Source organism: Oxyura jamaicensis (genome assembly GCF_011077185.1).
Source record: "Oxyura jamaicensis isolate SHBP4307 breed ruddy duck chromosome 2 unlocalized genomic scaffold, BPBGC_Ojam_1.0 oxy2_random_OJ106576, whole genome shotgun sequence".
Lineage (NCBI taxonomy): Eukaryota > Metazoa > Chordata > Aves > Anseriformes > Anatidae > Oxyura > Oxyura jamaicensis.
In genome coordinates this window covers 40515-64665 of record NW_023303607.1, presented here as the reverse complement: position 1 = coordinate 64665, position 24151 = coordinate 40515, and the positions used below count along the sequence as shown (strand labels likewise).

The window sequence follows — 24151 nt, the reverse complement described above, 5'->3', positions numbered from 1 at the left end:
AAAAGAAACATTCAACCTTTGTTTCTAAACACCAAAGTAACTGACAGCCAATCCTTGAGATTTGTTAATGTGGGAAACTGTATGAGATACAGCTGAATAAATGTGTGTTTACTACACAGACACAAAACATCTGAGCTTAGACTTTTTCTTACAGTCAGCAGAGATCTGTCCAGGAGTTGATGAATGTGTCTTATCCTAAACTAGATACCTACATTTGGTCAGATTAATTTTGCCCTTTGTGGCATTGATCATATTTCCTGTACTTCCACTGAATACAAAAGTTGACTAGGTGACCCTAGCTTACCTGTGTGACTAGCTCAGGTGCACATATCTACATCACAGACACCAAAAGATGTATAAATTTATATTGTCCTTGTGATATTGTGAACAGAGTTTTTGTAAGATTCATTCATATGTTAAGCAGATCTAATTAAAGTGCCTGAGCAAGGCACAGTATGAAATAAACAGTTTAGGTTGTTTTCTTGGAATATGAAAACTTTGTGACATATCTTTCTTCTTAATTATTCAAAGGAGCAACTGAAATCACAATACATTCTCACAAACTGTATTAATTACAGGCCTACTGTAGTCCATATTCTGTATGAATGGTGCTTAAAACTTTGGAAGATCCTCTTTTCGTTCCAATGCAGTGCAGGATTTATTTGAAAAAATCTCTGATAGTTCAAAGAGATGGAAAAAATCTTTTGCTCATTTCAGTTCCATATTATTTTGCTATAGCTATGCCTCTAAGGCACATTTGAACGTCTAACCCTTTTGATCCATCTGGGGGAATATATAAACAGAGCCAGAGTAATTTAAAAGGGGAGTTGACTTTCCATTACACATTCATAGAGCTTTTTGTTATCTGCTTAACATGGCACACCCTTATCTGGTCCGTTGGCACTTACCTTGAACCAGCCTTAAATTGCCATAGAATTTCTTAGCCTTAGATTGTAAAGGCTAAATCCAGAGATGATCTGTCAGATGTACAGGGAATCCACCGTGAATCTTGAGTGGTTTACCCTGGCAAATTAGATAAATTTAGATTACCTCTAGTGTTATTTCATCTCACAATTATAGTTGTTTCAAATTTACATAAAATTTAATTCCTGAAGGTGGCAGTATCATAAGCAAAACTATATACAGCCTTCAATGCATGCAGAAACCCAGAACATGACCATGCAATTATAAGCGTTAATTTAATAGTAGTGCCTATGAACATGTTCAGCTGAGAGTAAATTCTGTGCTAGCATTAGGTTAGAGGTTTGTTCTGAGTACTTTCAGTGTATTTCCGCTGAGCTGTAAAACCCAAAAAAGTACATATTTTCCCTTTGATGTCTTTTAGCAGTTCATGCTACTGTTCTTCATGAATTATCGTAAGTATTTCATACCAGAACTAGTGAGTTTTTAAACATTTTTTGTCTCTTTCTTTGTTTCACAAAAGTCATTTTACATACAACACACATAGAAAAAGGAGTCACAATGCCTCTTCAGAATGTAAAATTAAATCTGTAGGGAGTCCCCATTTCTCTGAAAGTGGTTTTATTTGATTTTATTATTCATAGTTGCTAGCTATGTCTGTGTAGACTGACTGGTTAGATAACAATGTGGGGAATAACAAATTTCACCTACCCATGTCCCTATATATACAGAAGCATGAATCACCCCCTTCTACAAGAGCAATTTTTAAAAAATAAAATAAAAAAAAAATTAAAATGCCTTTAATAGCAAACATTTGAGATTGTACTGAAATCAGGGGGAAAAATCCGTTAAGCTTAATGATTATGTGAGAAACCTTTGATTTAAGTAGACTGAAAAGGGAAAAAAGTAGAGGAGAGGTACAGGCCACTTTTGCAAAGTCCCTAGTACGGTCAAAAAGAGTCTCACTCTGCACCCAGAGGAACGTAATCTTGACTCCATCCCCATCTCCTTGGAAAAAGTAAGCTCTTCAGTGAGCGTAAGTCCAGCCTTTGACACTCGGGTAAAGCAGGGCAAACCACCCCATGCAATGTAGCATTGACACAGAGAGGTAAAGCAGTATGCAGGCATGCTCCCTGGTGCTTCCTCCTGGAAGAAAGGGTTTGCATCATTTCTTAATAATGGATACACCTGAATGTTGCAAACTAGCCCTCGGTTCTTCCTTGCCATTATCTAGAGCACACAGCTTATTTTCTGGTTTAACAGGACTCCTTCCCCACTGTAGCACAGGCCTCTTGTTCTGAGGCCCCTGGAGCAGAAGCCTCCAGGTCCATGATATGATGAGGGACCTGGTGCCCCCCCACCTCTCCCGCATACTGCTCTCTTGGGGCACCCAGGAACTGGCTGGCTCCCCAAAGCAAATACTTTTTAATTAGGAAAAAGGAGAAAATATATCTAAAAATGTTGAAATAGCATGAATAATACTTAACTTACCTGGTTGTCACATGGTTTCCACATCAAAATCCTTTGGAGGGTTTACCCCTGTCTTGCTCAGCTTTACATCTGTCAGTGATCAGACAGGTGGCGTGCTTTTTACCTCATGTCAGAACTCAGATTCTCTTCATTTTCACATCCTCCGTCTTCTAATACTTCCCAAACCTGACCGAACTAGTCTAAGCAAGTCCCACAGGGCAATGCTTCAAAAGACTTTTTTCTCCTTCGTTTTAGCATTACAATTTACCTTCATTATTTTTAGCTCCTACAGCAAGCATTCCCTGGTTTAACAGATAAGACAGGAAGACTTTAGCTAGCTCTGTAAAAATGTGTATGTAACCTCAGTAAAGTAAGGATTGTTGCTACTGAATCTTATATGTTGCTGTGTCATCTGCAAAATAAGCATAATTGAAATGAAACAGTTGAAATGCTAACAGCCTGTTATTTTTATTGGGGAGTTCCTGATGCAGCTTCTTTAGAATTTCACTTAAAAAAAATAAAAATAAAAATAAAATAAAAAATCATCTGGCTCTAATGCAAATGTTAGAGGTCTACTGAATTGCCTGTGGTTCTGATACCTCCAAGGCAGAATTAGCTCATCTCTGGTGTGGATATACTATAGCCAGTATTACATCTGGGGCATTGTTTTCACCAGAGACACTTTGTACTCCAGAGATGCTTGCAGACTGAGAAAATAGGACGTGTCGCAGTGTATCACAAAGAAAACTGGGGTGGCTAAGCAGTATTGCTTCAGCTAATGGCACTCATTACTTACCCGTCATTCTGAATAATCATCAGTATAAAAAATAATAATTAGACTTAGAAATATATATAAAATGAAGGGCAAAATTTGAATGAAGTGGAAATGATGCCCATGACCCTCTTGTTTCTCTGAAATAAACTCAGACTTTTAGAAGAGCCATGGATGTATTAGCTGTATAAACGGGACTGTGCCCACCTGAAGCAGGCTACCCCAGGCCTCTTCTGAAGCACAGCTCTTCCTAGGCACACGTCTTGCAGTGGCCTTTTGTCACCTGCTGCAGTAGCCTCTCATCTCTGGTGACTGTCACACCACAAAGGTGGGAATACCAGCTCCCTATACCTCTTTCTTTCTCTTTTTCTCTAAAAACCTATTTTCTCTAAAAAGCAATGTTTTCAGAAATCTTTTTTTCCCAATTTCTACATCTAGATTTCATCCAGCCTATGACTATAAGCGATAACTGTTTTGCAGACCATTCATCTGGGGCTGAATGATAAAAAAAAAAAAAAAAAAAAAAAAAAAAAAGTTAAAAAGACTAATGAGTTGCTGTACAAAAGCTTTTCCAATGGTTGATTTTGATCCTTGTATTTTTAACTTAATTTAATACTTTGCCTTTTTTTACGACAGATGAAACATATCAAATATTTTGATGAATGGAAATGAATCTGTATTTGGGAGGAAAAAAAAAAAAAAAAAAAGTCAATGCAAATTTCACACCGAGAGCCTTGGGGCCTTTCTAGCATTGCCAAATTAAAGGTAAAAAGGTAAAAGGTTTTATGAAAAGGTAAACAGAAATGTACAAAATCTTTTAGTCATAAGTAGAAAGTTTCACCATTACATCTCATTGCTGTGCCTCCAAAATATGTTGTTAATATTTTTTCTGACAATTCTCTGATGGAATTCATCAGAGAGATTTTCTCCAGTCAAAAATATAAACAGCACCTGATGTTCAAAGACATTGGAAGTACAATGCAGTCTTCATATCAAAAATCTTTTTAATGCACGTCTGTGCTTGATGACATAATGCATGTAAACAGATGCTTTCAACTTATATATATTTCATTTTAGTAACCTACAAAAAACAGTGTGTGCTACACAGAGGTTCATGTGTCCTAAAGCATATTTGTACTTCCTGCTCATACGGACTTTACTCAGACAAAGTCTCCAAATGAAGCATTTCAAATATATCTGAATTTCCAATTATTAAATAGATACCAGGCCTTCATGGGAAACAAGAGCTTCAGAAAAATGGTTTTTAAATCAGGGTGACTTGACTTGGGAGTTTACTTTGGCTTCTGTCCAAGGAGAAAGATTCAAAAGAGCCAATTACACCTCCACGCCCAGTTAGAAAGTCTGCAGGTATTAAGTTGTTTGTTAAGTAGAGTTATTGCGTTAGTAATTTTAGCAGCGTTTGTTCTTTGTGGAAGGCAACAGGCTCTTCCAGATAGTTTCAAAACATGGCAGGGCAAAACTTGATCTTATTAAAGCTAAGTTTCTACACATGCTATTGTTTCTCACTTTGCAGGTTTCCCCTACATTTTTCAGCCAAAATTGTTGTTAATATATCATTCTCTGTGAAATATCTTTTTGACATTTTTTTTTATTTTATATATTAGATAAAAATAATTTATTTTAGGGGAAAAAAAAACAAACTCACAACGTTCACAGCAGACTCCAAGGCCTCATGGGCCTGTCCTCTTATGATTATTATTTTATTTTCTGCTCACTGGGAAATAAATAAATTTAAAAAAAAAAAAAAAACTAGATTATTTATTTATTTATTTATTTATGAAAGAGAGAAACATGCTTGCACAAGATCAGTAAATTAGATAAATGCTCAATAATCTTCCTTAGACTTTCAAACCAAACGTTTTGGGATTACTTAAAACTGTAGCTCAGTTCTGTACAGTGAATGCCTTACTATGTGTGATCAGAAAGCAAGGATGACCAAATGATTATGGTAATAATCATATATTTCATTTGGTCCTATTGCTGGTTTACTCGGAAAATGCCGTTGGAACTCCAGAATGAGTGAAAAGGTCTAGAGCTGTTGTAATGAAACATCTGTAATGAAACATCCCAACTGGTGTCACTGAAGTGCAAGCTCACGGAGGTATAACTGAAGGTAGAGTTTAGTTCAAAGGCGGCTATACATGTACCCTACAAGCCCAACCTGTTGCTCAGGCTCAGTGAGGCTGCTCAGATGAGGAGGAAAAGCATGATTTGGTTTTGCAGAGGGAAATATTGCTTCAACTCTTACCATATTAAACCACAATGCAACCCAGAGGAAGTCTGCTATGCAGGTGTATGCAGTCCCTAGCAAGAGTAATCTTCCTAGCAGAGGACTCCAGTGCAATGCAGTGCCCTCAATCTCCCATATATTATGGTGTCTGCAGACAGCTGGCATAAGAGGTGTAGCAGTGGCAACTGGATGTGCAGGAATTACAGGCACAACTCTCAGGCTTCCTTTGCCTTGCTTACTGCTGTGCAGTAGTCTTACTGTGCAGACTACTAGCCCCTCTCAAGGAGCTCTGCTATCCCTTGGGCTCCATCACTGCTGCCGACAATGGCTAGGGCAGTTTGAATTATACCAGCTCTCAGAGATGACTCAACCTTCTTATGTCCATGTCTCCAAACATGCTCAAAATCAGCATATTTTGACTCATATATGTTTCCTAGGCCTAAAAAGGTTCTGCTGCCATTGGTGTGGATTGTGTGATTAGTTTCCAACTTTGACAGAGATGAATGCCTCTTTGTTGGCTAAATTTGTAATCTTCAAATGATAAGATTTCTTTTGTCTTGTCATAGCTCTGTGGAATTTCTTGTAAATTCAGCCACAGCTTAGACACTAACTTGTTTTGCAAGTTATACAGAAGTTGGCTGGTAACATATCCAAATGGAGCATAAGCCTTGAGGCTTCTTTTCCAGCCAGCTTTGAAACTATCGTATGTTTAAGGCACTAAAAGGCCTGCGGAGCATGAACCTGATGGAATGTGTGGTATTCATTATCTCTGGAAGTTTACATGTCCTTCTTGATGAATCAGAGCTACAAAGTGACAAAGTCCTGGACTCCAGTAAGAGACAAAAGAAGCTGCAGAGGAGGAAGAACCTCTGCAGTTAAACAAGTTGCTCCAAATCTTGAGTTCACCAAGCAAAGATTTGGTCCTTCTTTGAAAATAGTTTCAGGGATGAACAATTTATTGGGCTTCTTGACTCCAGAATGATTTATAATAACTGCTGTAGAAAAGGACAGTATTTCCCATTTAACGGATAGGTCAAGTACAGAAGCCAAAATGTAAGTAGATGTCTGATCCTGTGTCAAAGAAGAGTGTAAAGAGAGGGAGCAAGCCACATGTACACCCTAACCACAGAATCATCCTTCTCTCTTTTTAGGAGTCAGCTTTAATTATGTGTTAAATGTCAACAAAGATCTACAAATTACTTTGAAGAGAAGACAGGAAAGACCAATTGCTGCTAATACAGTTTTATTTGCAAACTATGTAAGAGTTAAGAACTATTTCTTGATTTATATATTTAATTTTAGTATAGTCAAAATGGCAATGGGATACAGGTCACTGCAAAGGTTGCTGAAGAATTCATTTAAACATGCAAAATACAAAGTTTAGAGTAGGACCTACCATGCAGCTTGCCTAAGTCATGCAACGTTGTTTCTATACTCATACGATGTGGATTTCTTCAGAGGTATGGAAAACCACCTCACTGTAGGCCTCTAACTGATGTTCTGACTTGCTAAGTGTTGTCATCCTGCACTCCCTCTGTAGTCACTGGGAGGAGATAAGTATGTCCTACAAGTAATTCAGATCTTGGACGCTCTGATTCATCCTCTAGAGTGATTTCCTCTCTGCTGACTTAACAAGGAGGATGTGCTTTTGTTTGATTTTCCGGAGTTGGGTGCATAAACCTAAGTGAACTAAGTATTACTTCAGACTAGCCAGGGGGATTCTAGTGTATTTTTCCCTCTTTGTTTTCTCTTTTCTTCTGGAAAACAAATTACACGGGATTTGTATTCAAAATACCTTTATTCCTTTATGCAAATGAGATAGATCCCCTCAGATACAGGCTGGGGATTATATCATTTTCTCGTAGTAGGGAGACAATAAGGATTTTTTTAAAAAAAAAAAAAATGTTATTTTCAACTGCACGAAGACTTTACCCCAAAAGATTTTGGGAATGGTTGAAGCCAGCCAGCCCCTTTTCTTTTTAGTCATAAATCTCATGCTTCTAAAACTGGATTTTCCAGCCTTGATGATGGACCCCATTTAGATGGTGGAAGGAGAGAAAAACCCTCTTCCACCTCAGGTGCACTTGTTGCCTTTCTGGGTACTTCCTTCAGGGAGAAGTATGTTCTTCTAGGGATTACTCTCATGATGAAATTTTGCACAATGAGGAAAGGAGAAGGAGAGCAAAGCAGACTGTGACCTAGCATGTGTGGGAATTACGGAAGGTAGAAAAGAAATGGCACAGGTCTGTTTGGATACGGAGACTAATGTCCACTCATCAATCAGTCTAACAAAGACAAAAGTTGCGAAGAGTTTTTGAATTTTCACATCTCACACTTCTGCCTTCTCAAGGTCTGCTGTTGTAAAAATGTTGTGATGTTGTAATGTAATTGGCCATATGTATATTTAAAACTAATTGCACAGTTCAGATGCAAAGAGAAGGAAAACAGGGTGCTCTTGATTAAAAGATGGAGACTGCTTAAGTAACCAGAGACTGATTCAAACATTTTGCAGCTGGGGATGCCTTTTCCTAGGAAGAAAAGAGAGTTGAAATGAAAAGAGAAAAAAAAAGAAAAGGGAGGAGGGGGTCAAAAAAAAAAAAAAAAGAAAGAAAAGAAAAGAATAACTGTTGGAAGGACTGCTGATACCACTTATAATAGGGAGCAGAGGAGCAGAGAGGTCCACAGGATTTTTCATGTGCCATAATTGCATGCATGAGGGGGAGATATTGACATTAGCAGCCTCTTTAACTTCAGTAAAAAAAAAAAAAAAAAAAAAAAAAAAAAAGGCCGAGAAAGACTAAGAGTCTGAAATCTGTATTCTAGAGAAAAACGAGCTGTAGGCACTGTGCAAATTTTCCATGTGGAAGTGTAAAAAATATTAAACAAATAACAAGGGGAAGTGATGGGATCTCCACCCACAAAAGCTTATGTCAAGACCACACATACCTCTGAATTCTGTATGCTAGGTATATTTTTGAAGTATGTACTCTGTTTCTAATCCATGGTAAATGAAATTATTATAATGGTCTCTCCTCTAGCCTTAAAATACATGAACCACTTGCTCTAGTGTAGCAACCTAAAACAGCAGGCTGAGGGGAGAAGAAGTTTATTATACCAGCTGTTGCCGCTGTTTTTAAAACCACACCCGAAAGGAAAGGTGCTTGAGAGGAAATTGGTGCAGTAGGTTAATGAAAGGCAACAGTGACCAATACAAATAGAGGATTCAACTACACTGCTATCTGTACTCGTACTATTCGCACCAGCAGTGGCAGGATGAGCAGTAGAATAAGCATCTGGGAAATCACAGCTGAGGACAAAACCCAGGGTTTAGGAAAGTTCTTCCATTGGAGCTAGAGATTTTTGTTTTGCTTGCAGAGTCACTAGCCCAAGTATTGCCATTCTTGCAGGACACAGGAAAACTTATCAAGCAGAAAAGCTTGTACAAATCAAATACAAAGCTTATACACTACAAAATACTTATCTGTGGATACTTCAAACCTTTCTGTATCTCCTCCTCATATGCAAAAACTAGTTGAACCTGCAATGCATACCTTTCAGAGAAAAATAATCAAATCTGAAGACATTTAGGAAACTGTGAAGGTTTCCATTTCCTTTCCTCAAATAATTTCAAATTTATAGCAAAATCAAGAATGTTAATTTTCTTCCAGAAAATCTGAAATTCCAAGTTTGTGACAACAATTATATCAGTAATAGCTTCCATCCACTTATAGTGATCAACAGCAAAAAAAATCATGATTGAATTTTGACAGGATTCTTAGAAAAACTGTTCCAGCTACTAATCTATGCATTTTGTGTAAACTGAAAAAACTAGGTTCACTGAAGAGACTGACAGCCTGCTTTTTGTTTTCGTAGCATTTTCTATTCCAAACTACTGTCTGTGTCACTGTCTTTCTCAGCAGTTTCCTAAATCAAGTTGTACCAGTAGAGTGAGGTTGCTTTATTACCCTTCTTGTAACATTTTTGACAACTGTTAAGAAGAAGGATATTAGGTTGTTTTAAAAGGTCTACTTCATGTAGAAAGAACCAATACTGCTTATAACATCTGAAGTTCTCATATTAACTTATAGGTTCCTAGTCCCATTATCTTAAACATTCAGCATAATTTATTTTAATATAGCTTTCTTCTTCTTTTATTTCCTATAGATTTTTACATGTCTTGTTTTGTCTGTTGTTGTTTTCAAGACTGACATATTTGAGATTAAAGGAGTAAAAACATGTATTTATTTTCAAGAAAGCCTCTGCTGCACACTTCACAAAAGTTGGAGGGTTTTTTGTTTGTTTTCCCAGTTTGCTACACTACCCTTATTAATACCATTACTACTAGTACAAAACATTTATACAGCACTTTAGCTTTACTAAAGAAATTTGTCATTATTTAACAAAAGGATAAACTCAGATCACAGTCCAAGGGGATTTGGGGGGTGGCAAAGGGGAATATCTGTTGTTAGCTTAGTGGCAGAGCAGCATCCCATGCATTCCTGCCCCACTCCTAGTCAAACTGAAGGCAGTGCTTTGACCTGAAGGCAGTGCTTCGCTGTAGCGTGCCTATGGATCATGCACCTTTTAAAGTTAGTTTGGCAGACTTGCACGTCTCAGGTACACAACTGAAATGGTGGATGAGGCATTCTTACTCTCCAGAGTGCTGCTTATCGCCTTGGATGTGAGGCACAGAAACTCTTTATCAGTTTCCTGAGTGACTGGCTGTTTTCTTAGGTGTGTGCCTGTACTCAGTGCACTATAAGGCCGCACCTCTCCGTTCTCACCACTCTCATTCCCCGTGTAATTATATGTGCGTTGTCATACTCTTGAGAAACCGAAGGGACAACTTGCTAATATCATGACAACATTTTTTTTTTTTTTTTATGTTGAGGCATCAATTTTATATCTAACAATGACTAAGACATTTTGAGTGTTTAATCTTTCCTTCTTCTGACAACATCAGAAGTTATTATTCATTACAGTAAGAAAGGCATAAAATGCCAGTAATGATCATAATAATGAATTTTGTTTTCAGAATAAATGGATTGAGTGGAATTCAATATTTTTTAAACTTATAATTGTTCTTAACATCTGTCTTTTCCTTGGCTTCGCTTTCTCATCCTATGTGTATGAAGAAACCTAAATGGATTTAAAGCAGTTTTGAAACCCAAACAGTGCAATCATTGGTCAGTGTTTTTTGTTGTTGTTGCTGCTGTTTTGTTTGTTTGTTTTTAATTTAGAATGAAAGTCACTATTCTCTCCAGGTCCAGGTTCAGTACATCCCTTGCTGAGGGGTATCCTAGCTAACTGAGTTAATGTATGGAGTATGAGGAATGATGGGGGAATGACCTCATGTGAATTCAGTGAAATACTAAACAATTTAATGTTGTCTGATGTTACACAGGTGTCTCACTCATTGTTTGGCAGGTGCAAGCTGTTTATACATTCCTATTATATTCACTAATTTGTGAATGTATGTTCATGAATGTATGTTCAAATGCACTGTCATGTATTATGCATGCATTAGATATACCAGCTGATCAGGAATAGCACCTGAAATAACTTGTGTGTCTTCCACAGCAGCGAGGAAGCCCTCCTAGAGGGGATACCAGAACAGGAAGTTCAAAAGGGTTGTAGAGGTCTGAGGGGTGAAGATCCCAGGGAATGACACCTGTCAGAGGATAAACCTCCAAGAGACCCCTGAGAAACCATACAGCTCATCACCAGTCCATGCCGCTGGGGGTACATTGCAGGTGTGAATGAATAAGGGTCAGTTTTATATTTGAATGGCTTTAGTACAAACCTCTTTATCCAAAATGCTGTGCAAACAAAATTAGAATAGTATATATCTGCAGTTTTAAAATAGTTTTCTAGAGGCAATTTTCCCATATAAACTACCAAAAAGGGGAAAATAAGAGGAAATAGTAGATAAGGAGAATACATCAGATTTTCTAATATACCTAGAATGAATGTTCAAGTAACTTAAAATAAGCATGAAAATGAAGTGTGCCTTTTAGACAAAATACACAGGCAGAGTAATCAAATGGCATCAGTTATGTTGTCCCACCGGCTTCGTTAGAGTGAAGCTCCCCTACTGCTACAAGTCTTCATGGAATATTATGGACAATTTTGTGTTGGCAGGGATGGGTCTTACCTCTGTTTTCGGTGAGTTTGGAGTTCAAAATTACGTAGAAAGGTGTATTTCCTGTGTAATTTACAAATTTTCTCATCAATATTTTTCTACTCTAAAAATAAAAACATTGAAGTCTTTAATAGGGAAAAATGACTGCAAAATATATATATTGTTCATTGTTGAGGGCTAATCACTGTTTTTGTTACGTAGATGAAAGTCTCTTTAAACGTGCAAGAAAGCAAGCTGCTCAGAACTGGAAATGAATGAAATATTTGAAAATGACTGAAAGCTGAAAATGAGCAAACATGAGCAACTGCTATCTTCAGCAATAGTCAGCAGGGTTTTGGCCACGGCAGACTCTACTGAATTTCCCTGCACCAGTGGACCTGGGTAAAGCTCTGGTGTTCCATGCTGGTAGAGGGATTCTGAGAGCTGCTATGAAAGGAAAGAGCTCTCTTCCCCCATGGCTTACACCTGTTTCATACTATGTGTCTCTAATCAGGAAAAGAGCATCATGGATCCAGAGTGGCTGGGGCTCCATGCATCCAAACCCACTTAAATCAGGGAGGTAGGCTGTAGAGCTGAGATTTGGATCAGGGCTCAGATGTGGAGCCCTGTTGCAAAACCTTAGAAGACTAAGCTTGGAAAGAGCCTAGATAAGTACATCACCTGGAACAGCCATCTTACTTGAAAGAAGGATTTTTCCAGATAGTGCACAAGTCCTGCTTGTTTCTCACCCATCTCCACAGAACAGAGGAGTGACCCCCTGCTGTGGGCACAACACAGACTACCCAGTTATCCATGCTAGAAATGTACCATCCACAGGTAGAAACATATTTCTACCATGTATTTCTTCCATGCTTCAGGGGAGCGGGTTTTCAGATCCCATCACATCCATGTGAGCAAAGGAAGTGAGGCGAGAGGAAGATCTCACCCATACTGCAGAAGCAGCCCATCATCAGTGAGAGCACTGGAAGCTGTAGCTGCTATGTTATGTGTTATCTGGGAAAACTGAGAGTACACAACAAGGAGTTTCAAGAAGCATGTTGTTTGGATGTCAAATTTAATGTGCTTTTAACCTCATGCTTCTTGCCCTGGTGCTTTCATTTGGTGGACTTTTAGTCAGGCAGATGGGGTTTATTCAGGCCTGAGGTTTTTTTGTTTGTTTGTTTCCTTTTGTTTTTTTTTGTTTGTTTTATAAATAAATAAATAAATAATAGCAACACTGGAGAGAGATAGAAACAGAAACTTTGCCAGAGGGGCAATGCCTTTCTTCCACGTTATGTTGACCAAACTAGAAAATTAGTCTCAAGATTCAAGAAGAAACAAAAACAGGATTTATTTTGAAATGCAAGAGAGACACATGGATAACACAGAACTTTATAACAAACCTAAATCTGCATTGTATACACAGTTAATGGAAGTTAATAGACAAATCAATATGTAAGGAGTATTTAAAAAGAGAAGCTTTAATAAATGCCAAAGCTGCTGTTTGCTTCCATGGAATTTCAATTGCACCATGTAATGCTGGTAATTGTTTCCTTCTAATTAGACATGTAATAGGTACCCAACCCAGGCTAGATGTTCTTCAGCAGCTTGTCTGAGATGTCCATGAGCCAGATTGCAACAGGAGCTGACACAGGAACGATGGAGCAACACACACAGTAAGCCAGTCCATAATTAAGTGACCACTGCAGTACCTGCCATATCTTCAGTTCCTGCACAGTTTGTAACTCAGGCCTGAATAAACCCCATCTGCCTGACTAAAAGCCCACCAAATGAAAGCACCAGGGCAAGAAGCATGAGGTTAAAAGCACATTAAATTTGACATCCTAAATAACCGCAAAGAGCCATCTCTGAAGGCTCATTTTTGAATTGCCTTGAGCACATGATACATTACTGGCTATGTACATATTTGTGCTGCTTAAACTAGGCAGGTGATATGAATCTAGGCTTTGGATGAATATAAAGGAAAGCTGATCCAGAAAGCAGGCCTGGTAGGCTAAGGGAAATGGGCTGCATCAGTACCAATAGCAGACACACAAACCAAAGTTACTAAACACTGTTTAGTCACTGGTGATCCACTTCAGGCTCCATGGGGATTTATTTATTGCATTTAGAAATTTAAGTAGTCTCCACCATCTGTTCTCTGTGAAACATTTGCAAGACCTAGCTAGCGTGACTGTTCCAGGTCTGCTGCTACAGTGTTCAGCTGTGGCAGCTTAGAAGAATAAATTGAAAGCATGATTCACATAATTTAGGATTCGATCTTCATGAATCTGTATTCAGTCCTCTTGTATAGAACCTTCTTGCTCTTCTTGATTACATGAATTTGGGACACACATCTCACCTACAGAAACAGATTTTCTCTCATGGGACCTGTTCCAAAGTTTAGCAAACTCAAAGAGATCATTTCCTGTGAATTAATACTCTTGGTCGGTCACTTCTCAGAGATGAAAGACAGAATCCAGAATGACTGGGATATAAAACAAGCCAATCTTTATTTCCAGCAGCACATCATATTCATCCTTAATGGTGCATAATGACTGTCATTTACAGGGAAGGTTGAATCTTGATTAAAAGAAAAGTTTAGCAGCCATTCTTAGAAGGTATGCATTTCATTTTGTTGTGTAAGTTCCCATCATTCAGTAGTATGCCAGTAAGTGACATGGAGAAGGTGACTAATGAACGACTACTTGCTGTTTCTCATAACAGGGTACATTCAGTGAAATAATCAGTCCTCATGTTTAAAACAACAGAAGGAAGGACTTTTTCACATTGCACCTAACATTACATAAATCTATGGAACTTGTTGCCAGAGGATGTTTTGGTGGCATAAAAGTGTTAAAACAAATTAATGGAAGAAAGGTGCATCAAATAGAATTAGACATAGCCATATGGATGCAATTTCCAGCTCATGAAGTTCCTAACCGCCAATGACCCTTTTCTGGGAGTTCCTTTCTGAGCTGGACTATTATACTAAGCAACTGCTGTTGGCCACTCTTGAAGGCAAGCGGTTAGGCTAGAGGAAAACTTGATCTGATTTCTACAGGTAGTGATGTGATGCATACTCATGTCATTATCTCTACTTAATACTTTTTATTCAGACATCTTACAAATTCAGTATAAAAGCACTGAAAATGCAAAAATCCCTGGCCATATATAATACTTTACAGGCTTTGTTTGAGGCACCAGAACAGTTTGGATGCCAGTGTTACTAGTGCTCATATAAAAACAGAAACTAACAATGCTATTGCATTAAAGAAGATGATGTGTAATATGTTATATAAATAAAAAGTAAAATGGGTATTACATTATGGAAATATATATATACATTGTCTTTTTCCCAATAAATTAAATAAAAATTCTGACATCTTAAAATATTTTTGGTGGTAGAAATTTGTGATCATTTCACAAGAGCTAGTTGCTAAAATTAACACTACTTAGGAATTTGGTATTTTCCATTGGTCACAATATATTGAGATACCACCATTCTCCCTCTTCAGAGACAAAAGAAAATAATCTTAATGTTACTCAATCATTTCATGTCTAATGTCTAATTTTAAATAAACCACTGTATTAGAGAGATGTTTTTGCTTTACAAAATATCAGCCAATGCTGATATTTTACTGGTGTTTGCTGAGCCATGATTTCCGCTTTCTCATGGCCTCAACATTCAGGTGTAAGCTACACCACAAAGATCTGCTCTTAATAAAAGACATAATTTTAACATTTAAAGTGTAAAAATGTAACATTTAACATTCATCTGCTCCAAAATAATTTGGAGGGCAGGGCAGAACCTAAAGTTATTATCAATGCAGTAATGACTAAGACAGCAAAAACATCTAAGCAAACAGCTACTTCTTGAGGGACCCAGTTCATACTTGAATGAAGATGGATTCAGAATGGCTTTTTGCTATTAGTCATACAATCTGTACAACAATCACTGCCTGAGCAGTCAGATTAGACAAGAAACTGCATGCTTTGCTTGTGGCTCATCTACCTGCTCTATACAATCAGTTGAAAAGAAGAGATCACACTCCCAGTAGTGTCATGACAGCTGGTTAGTTAGTTCTATGGATGTGTAAATGCCTCCTGAGCCTCAGCAAAGCAGTACATGAAGACTGCTGACCATGCCCTACAGCAGTGTGTACAAATATCGGGTTGTTTCTATCTGAAGCCTCTGCTGAGATTTCTGTAATCACTTACAAGCATTACAGAAAGGTTTCCTTTCCCTCCTCCCTCCTTTCTTTCCTCTTCCCAGGAAGAAAGGGCAGTTAAGAGATTAGCTGTCCTCCCACCACATGTGAAGGCATTGCAAGGAGCATCTACCCAATAAAAGTTCCTGCTCCCTCTCCTCTAGCTCCGTAGCAGCGTGAGCAGGAGGAAGAGCATGCCTGTCTCATGTACACAGAGCTTGTAGGTAGAAACAGATGGTCAGAGATGCATGTAGGCTTGGAGGAAGAGATATTATCAAATGGTGCTAGAAACAGGGGCAGGACACCACAGCAGGTAGCCTGAGCAAGAATTTATTTACTAATTAAAAACAGAAAAACGAGTGTCTATGAAGTGATAAGTTTAAAATCAATGTGTTCTGAGATATGTCTGGTGCTAGCCAATGCAGATTAACATGGGACAAGTTTGTTAAAATGCCTTTTAAACCTACAGGTAAAACAGGTAAAAATCCTGAAGATGTCTCCTCTAATGTGACATCCAGAGCTAATGTTCCTGTAAGAAAATGCATGCCAGTGTCATTGTAGATGCCTGGCTTTAGTGCCTCTCCTAATACACAGCTCTCCTCACACTCATCAACTTCATCAGTTCCTGCCTTCAGCACCCTCTCATCTGCCCATCCTGTTCAGCAACTTTCCTTTGGTAAGAGTGAAAATAATAAATAAACAAACAAACAAACAAATAAATAAATAAATAAATAAATAAATAAATAAATATGGGAGCACTATGCTCCAGGGAGGTTGCTTGCCTTTAGGTATGTTAAACAGCAAGGCTGGATAAAAATATAACATTGTTCAGTGTTTTAGACACCATGGATGTTTTAGTACAATATATTTAAATTAAGATGGAAAGTTTGCTTGTGTGAGTTTAGAGATTATTTCCTGGCTCATTTGGAGCTGATCGTGGGCTTAGAAAATATATATAAATATATAGATATATAATTCATATTCCTGGGATTGGAGTATATATATATATTCCTATAAACACATTTTTAGAATATATATTTTAAAAATCCAAAGTATTCTGTCACATTTTTCAATTTTTCAAGCTTATAACACACTTTGTCCTTGCTGTTTAGTTCTCTGGTTCTTAAGTGATATGAGTCTTTGCACGCCCTCCACCTTTGAAAACAGAACTTCAGCGGGGCATGTGAGGTAACACTGCCATCCAGAAAGAAGCTTATTTTGAGGTAAGATGAGAATTTTTGGCTGTAACTGATATCAAAATGCTAAATGCATATTCTTGAGGTCTTACTAGCATCATCACGCCAATACACTTAATTAACAAGAAGGAAGTTAATCATACATTGCAAACAATGCTTAAACATTGGGAATATTAAAAATGAACAGTAATATAAACCATCTATTTTGCACTCATATAACCTCTACCTACTGTTCAAATTGTACAGGTTTACTTTCTCCTGTTTTATCAGGATATTTGAGTGTTACATGCGTATTGGGGTTACACATACACAATTTCAGAGACCCAGGTTGCCAAAGAGCATCTCACTGAAGAGAGTGGGAGGCCCTGTGTCTGAGGCTTAAAAAAAAAAAAAAAAAAAAAAAACAATCAGCAAAAAGGCATCAATCAGCAACAAAACCCAGAGAAAGAAATGGAGGTGGCCATATCTTTAAAGGAATAACTTGAGAGTCCACTGCATATTAACCTTGCCACCTGAGAAAAGATCTTTGATCTTTATGGCTCCTGGCTTGCTGTTGTTTTCTAGAACCTCTTTCATATCTATTACCCTCCTCTTCAGTTCTCTCTTTCTAGACAATGATGATAGTCTAAGTAAACTCACTGAGAGAAAAAAAAAAAATCTTTTTATCCTCATTTCCTCTAAGAGGTACAGTGGATGGTTCAGTAGTAGAATCCAGACACAAATGCATAGATATGCTAGACCTTCACAGCTCTTCCACCCTTCTATAGCCAAACATTTTCTCTTGAGGCTCTGAGAGAAAGATTAATCCTGCCTCTATTCTGAATTACTTCTTTTTCAGGAGATAATAAGGGATAACAGGGGATAACTTTAGGATTAGAGACAGTTAAAGAGGGCTACTTACCCCTAAGACTTTCTTGACCTCCCACCATGCCATAGGAGCATTAACAGTGACTTCAGTGGTGGCACTCATCATTCAGAAGGATTCATGGCGATAATTCATGCAGGCAACACTTTACTGCAGCTAAGCCTAGACACTACTGCAAATCCTAGAATCATTCAATTTGGCTTCTCTAGAAGACAAAACTCACTAGTATTATAAATAGATTAATAAAATCATATAAATAAATAAATATAAAAATAAAATTTAAAATAGTAAATAAATAAAAGGAAAATTTTACTCCAGACTTGGAGAAGAAGAATAAGAAGACAGCCAGGGCATTCTAACTGCTTGAAAAAGTAGCAAGCCACTGTTTCCCAGGTCACCTTAAACATTTTTCCATTGCTGTTCACTCCGAAGGTTTCATAGAGAAGATAGGCATCGTCTCAGAGTGAGATTTCATGACTGCATTGCTCTAACCAGTCTAATTTCCACATACTTCATTTTTCTTTCTCACCTCCTACTCCTTGGATCATGTTTAATTTTTCTGCTTTTGTTGTAAGGCTGTCTTTCTGATTGTGCTCATAGGTTTGACCCCATATCTTCAGCAACTCAGAAATGACCGTGTTATCACCACTACTACTATTATAACAGTTGTGAACATCAACAGTAAGCTGAAGTGAATAGGCTGCAAAATCATCTATTCTGAGGAAGTTGAAAAATTGCCTCTTACACAGTCCTGTCTAATTCAGTTTTAACATCCAATTTCATATCCACAGAGAAGGACTGATAATATAACGCAAGATGTTGTTAATCAGGCTGATAACAAGAGATACTTACCCATCCTAGCAACTGTTTTTGTCAGAGAGAACTTCTTTTGGACTTAAGTGTATACTTAGCAATTTTAAGTAATCTTAACAGAAGTCCATAGCCCAAAAAATTTTATCACCAACAAAAGTGATCCTGATGATATTCAAATCAGATTCCCAAATCACATATAAAGTATATAACACAATATAGACCCATATATCATAAGGATTGCAAAGTCTGTCTGTGTCTTAGGTTTCAAGCAATTCCCAAAATCTCCAGCTCCATAAATTTAAATTAAGATGTATCAGAGGTAAGTACACTGCCATATGCCATTTGTCATATATCCTAAAATGCAACAGGTGAGATAGATTTGTGTACCTGTTTTTCTGAGGTGTTTCAGATAAGTCACTTCATCTTTCCATGCCTCAGGTTCCTCATATTAAAATAACGCTAATGGAGCTGTCTTCCTCATACACTGCTTTGATAAAGCTAATGATATTTCTCATTTGCCTTCTCTTGGGCATATACATGCTATTACAGAAGCTCTCTTCTTTGAATTTCCATATAGATCTGAATATAGCATTGATAAAATAATTTAAATCTATGTTCCTGCTTGTTTCCCAGAAAACAGATAGTTTAGAAAAGTCCTAGGCTGGCTTGCTTTTTCAGAATGGAGGTCTGTATGGACTTAGGAATGACAGATCTTCCAGGTAACTGCTGGAAAAACACATCCTTTAATCAAGAAGATAAGACTGTAGCAGAAAAGTTTAATTATGTAAGTATTCTTTTTCTTTTCTTTTTTTTTTTTTTTCTTCCCACACAGGAGACTCACTCAAGGCTATGTCTGAGAGCTGTTTCAAACTTCAATTTTAGGGTGTGTTTTTGTGGTTATCTCAGGTAGATCCAAGCCTTTTCAACAGCCCAAAGGGGCTGACCTACCAATTCTCTGCCCCTGGTTTGGCACCATTAACCCTTCCTCCTTACCATCATATGCTCTGTAGGTGTAGTATCATTAGAAGGTGCAGGTTTTAAGCCAGTTAGGAAATCTGAAAATTGTACACAGCCTCTCAAACAAGAAGAGTATACACATGTTCTTTACAGTCGAGGGTAATGTAAAATTGTATAAATACATACACTTAATTCAGACAGAAAAATTGTGAAAACATTTAAATGAAAACGTGTTAAGTTTTAACATAAACTTCTAAAACAAAACAAAACAAAAACAAAAAAAAATAAAAAAAAATCAAAGTCAAATTCTCCCCCAAAATCAAACTGTATCAAAGCAAAATAAAATAAAAACAAAGTTAAACGGAAAAATGCATATTAATAAAAACATAAAAACTTTACAAAATTTGATCAATATAATGAAACTGGAGTTATAAAGGAAATAAAAGTGGTAGAGTTAAAGAAAGCTAAATATTTTCTTTTAAAATTTCAGTTAAGATGTCCACATTAGTCTGCTCTGTAACAGTCTAATAAAGTCATAATGAATTTATAACTAAGTCAGTTCAGCATTAGCATTCCATTAGCTTTTAAAGGCACTTCAAGTTATTTTCATGTCTTTTCTCTTTATAGTAGAACTCTCGAGTTAAGGTTGTGAGCTTGAGCCTAAAAACACATAAACATTAACATCAGGCATGTTCAAAAACACCTACAACATAGGTTGATCCTCACAAGTGTCTGCTGGCCTGATCAGGTGATGAGCAGAAGGAAATATTTTGTGCTCCACAGGAAAAGTGTTATTGTTCTGGAGTTGTGGTTTGCCTTACTTAAATGCTCTATGAAAAGAAAATATAGGAAGATCATTAGCTGCCACCTCATTTTTCAGAGTCCTTTAACACTCCCAACAAGTAACCTCATCAATTGGCCTGAAGGTAAGGAGCTGGTGAGCAACTCTCCTTGAGAAAGGCTTTTTGCCGGCCTCCATACTGAAGCAAGTGCTGGCAATGGATTTATGCCAGCAGGAATTTCTTATCTGCAATTCAGTTATCTCTTCATCAATGGTGACTCTCTCCTCCTTCATCTGTGACACAAACAAGCTAAAAAAGATTCATATAGCCTTTTCTTTTGTAGTCATATCACACTGTAGGATAATACTGATTCTTCAATCCAACTGTAGGGAGAACAGGCTCATGGATAACTTCAGGATGTATTAATTTGATTTTCACACAATTTGCAAATGACTGGTTATGTTAATCAGTCTTTTTCAATTGAGAGCACTAACATAGAGATGCAGTTAACAATCACAGAGTATTGTCAGAAATTTTGTCAAATGAAATTTTTTATCTTGTTTTGCCATCCAGATGAGACACAAACTTTTGTACTTGTAACCATCTGAAATTTCTGTTGAAATGCACTGGTGCAGAGCAAAATCACGTTACTGTTGTTTCCGCTTTTATATATATCTTACAACACTAACTTACAACTTTCAACTTTTTTTGAGCATCTCCCTTTCAGTCTCAGAAAGTCTACCCCACCATGTTATTGTTATCAAAATATCCAAGGTTCAAAAATACCAACGTTTTATCAGAATAAGAGAATATCTCTAGCTTTTCCATTACAAAGGTATTTCTTATTACTTCATAATCTAACTTTTGTTATTTCCTGTTCCTTTTTTCTAAGTTAAGTGGTTTTTGTTTTTTGTTTTTCTCCTGTACCATGGAAAATGTTAAAAAAATGGTTCTCCAAAGTCTTTGGGTATGAAAATAAATTCTATTTCTTGGCAGGAGGTAGAGAAGTCTTCCTGACCGTGGAGAAAGGTGCAGAGTGGGTGATGAAATGGTGAGAACAGTGACTGACCCTTGACTGGGGTACTAGGTCATTACTGGTCTGGGGCAAGGACCCCCTGACTCACAGCAGAAGGACATGCATAACTCATATTGAAGACTGTGCCAGGAGGTGTTCAGGAACAATTTTTTTTTTCCTGTGGGGTGATCAGAAAGTCGATTCCAATGTGTGTATGCATCTATGTGATAGAAGGCTGTATCAAATATAGATGAAGTGAGTTTAAATTTAGCTGTAGGCTTGGGCTGATGTTGTAGCCATCATGTTTAAGTGCTTACACCTCATTTTCAAAAGTGTCTCAAGAACAGTCTTAAAAGTAATGAGATCACCACAGTAGGAAAAATATTCTTTCTAAAGCATTTGAACATGTTAGCTGCCTTGTGCAAATGGTCAGTAGAAACTGGGCCCATTTGCAATATCAACAGGCTGAATTTTTAGACACCAAAACATGTTTGAAAATCTTTCTGTGAAAAGTGAAATTTTAACTTAGTACATTATATGCAGGTTGTATTCTGAATTATGCAGTTCAGTTTACACATTGATCCCAGGCCCTTCCCTCTGCTGTTCTGTAAGGTGCTGAGAGGCGTGAGATGAAGAAAAAAAAAAATCTTCATAGAAAATATAATGGAGAGAAAGCCTCCCAGAGCACAATATGTTTGTTAGGTGGATGCCACCAATTCTGTCATATCAACCCCAATGTTCACAAAGGATAATGGTCAATGGTTTAGGAATTCTTCAAGCTAGATCAAATAATTGTACCTTTTTTTGGTCATTTTGCTTGGACTAAACCATTATTGGTAATTGTTAATATGCAAATAATCATTTTCAAATTTAGACCTTTTGTTTTGAAAACCCATTTGAAATTTCATGCAACAAGTTTTCCCATTGAACAATTGTTCTTATTTATCCTCTCTGTTAAGTCCATGTGCACTGCACTTCATAATAAGATATGTCACAGAGAGATACAGCGTAATAGCCGGTGGGGGTGGTGGGTTGTTTTCACTGTTGCTGGGACTACTGCTATTGTTTGAGGAATTTTATCGTCTTTCATATATCAAATTATTATTTTTTTGGTAATAAAAATATTGACACAGCCAACATAAGATACTTTTGTCTGTAAAAGAATATGCATATTTTACATTTGCAAGAAACAACTTCTATTCAGTGGTCAAAATGGAAATACAGAACTAGCAGGAGTATTTTTGAGTAATAAACACTTTCAGCCTTTCTTGTTTTCTGAAGTTTTCTTACTAAGTCTCCTATATAATTTTCACATGCTGTGATATGTTGATAATCTAAATAAAGTATTTTTATTTATATTCTTTCAAGGATACACAAAAAATAGTCTACTGATCCTTATCTCCAATGATCTGTAGAGAAGTTTGAGAAGACTACTTGTTTCGAAGCTGTTTGTCCTTCTCCTATGTATTTCCCCTCTATAAAAATATAGACCTAACTCTGAACTGCCAGAACATTGGCTCACTTCACCTACCAATGCAATAGTAACACAAATGTTTTTCATGTTATTGCATTAATGATGATATCATTGGGGTATGAAATATTAAAAACATATAGAAAACAATGGTAAGAATTCTGCTAAATGAACTAAAACTCTGAACCAAACAGATGAAAAGCACAGAAAGGAAAATGTTTTTTAAATGACATATTTTGGAATATGTACCTCAGCACAAGTTCTGAAATAAGCTATTTTTTTCCATAAGGAATATGCCCATTCTACATGTGCAGCAATTAACTTTTCATTTTGTCTTTATCCAAAAGCAAATTTCAGATTGTTGAGAATTTCCCAGAAAAGGGAAAACTCCAGGTGGTATCTGTTTAACATTTCCTGTCCCGGTTCCCCCACCAACTCACTGCCAGGCACATTGTGCTCAGTGGCAAAGGCTGAGTGGCAGCCGGGTGGTAGGTGTGTGATAGGCTTTGGCAGCCCCAGCCAGCTGCAAGGCTGCAAGGCACCCGTGCAAAGAGGCATGTAGGCATGGCATATTCCCAGCAGAAGCATGGGGCTTCATCCTGGTAGTAGCTGCACAGCCACAGAAGTGCTGAGACCTCTTTTCCCAGCTTGAGATTAGTCCTGGGACATGCCCAGCACCTTGGTGGGTTCAAGGAGCAAGAAAATGCCAGTTTTATTGCACTTTTGGGGGATAGAGCTTGCACCCTCCTCACAGGTCCACCAGCACAGCGGATGCCCACTTTTATCTTTCCCATCATGGGGCAGTTCCCAGAGATGCAAAGAAGCACTTACAAAGCTTCCAGTGCAGAGCAAAGGGGTACACTGATGAGCAAAGATTTCTCTATCCCACACATATTTGTTCTTGTGCCACCAAAAGGAGGATAGAAATGAGCTGTGCAGCACATCCTCCCTTTTCACTCCACTGCCTGTCAGTTTGAGCAGCTCTCCAGTTTCTCTGGAGGCATGTGTACATCTCCACGCCAGCTGTGTCAGAAAGAGCACAACCCATAGGAAGGGAGAGGTATGGCAAGAGAAGACTTAGCAAGTAGTGAAAGCAGAGTCTCCTTTCTCTGCTTCTGAATACTCTTGTGGGCCAATGAAGAAAACTCTTTTTTTTTTTTTTCCTCAAATTAGTAAGTTACTTTTTTAATGGCAACCTGTTCTGTTCTGAGTACTGCATTTCCGTTGACAATGTGAATAGAGCTGACTGCTCATCTAACAGTAAACAAATGGACGTGTTTTTTAACTCAGACTAATAATATCTTCA

The 24151-nt window shown here is 37.5% G+C and overlaps 1 long non-coding RNA gene across 4 annotated transcripts in view; it reads right to left on the bottom strand.

The window, feature by feature from the left end:
• Positions 1-18244: 18244 nt before the first annotated feature.
• LOC118157058 overlaps positions 18245-24151 on the bottom strand; it is a 43755-nt gene continuing 37848 nt past the window's right edge. For 2 of the 4 annotated variants that reach the window (XR_004746538.1, XR_004746535.1), the window contains one exon: positions 20187-20652. This is a non-coding gene — a long non-coding RNA (uncharacterized LOC118157058). Of the gene's footprint in view, positions 19347-20186; positions 20653-24151 lie in introns of those variants that run through there. The other 2 variants (XR_004746536.1, XR_004746537.1) reach the window with 2 other exon arrangements.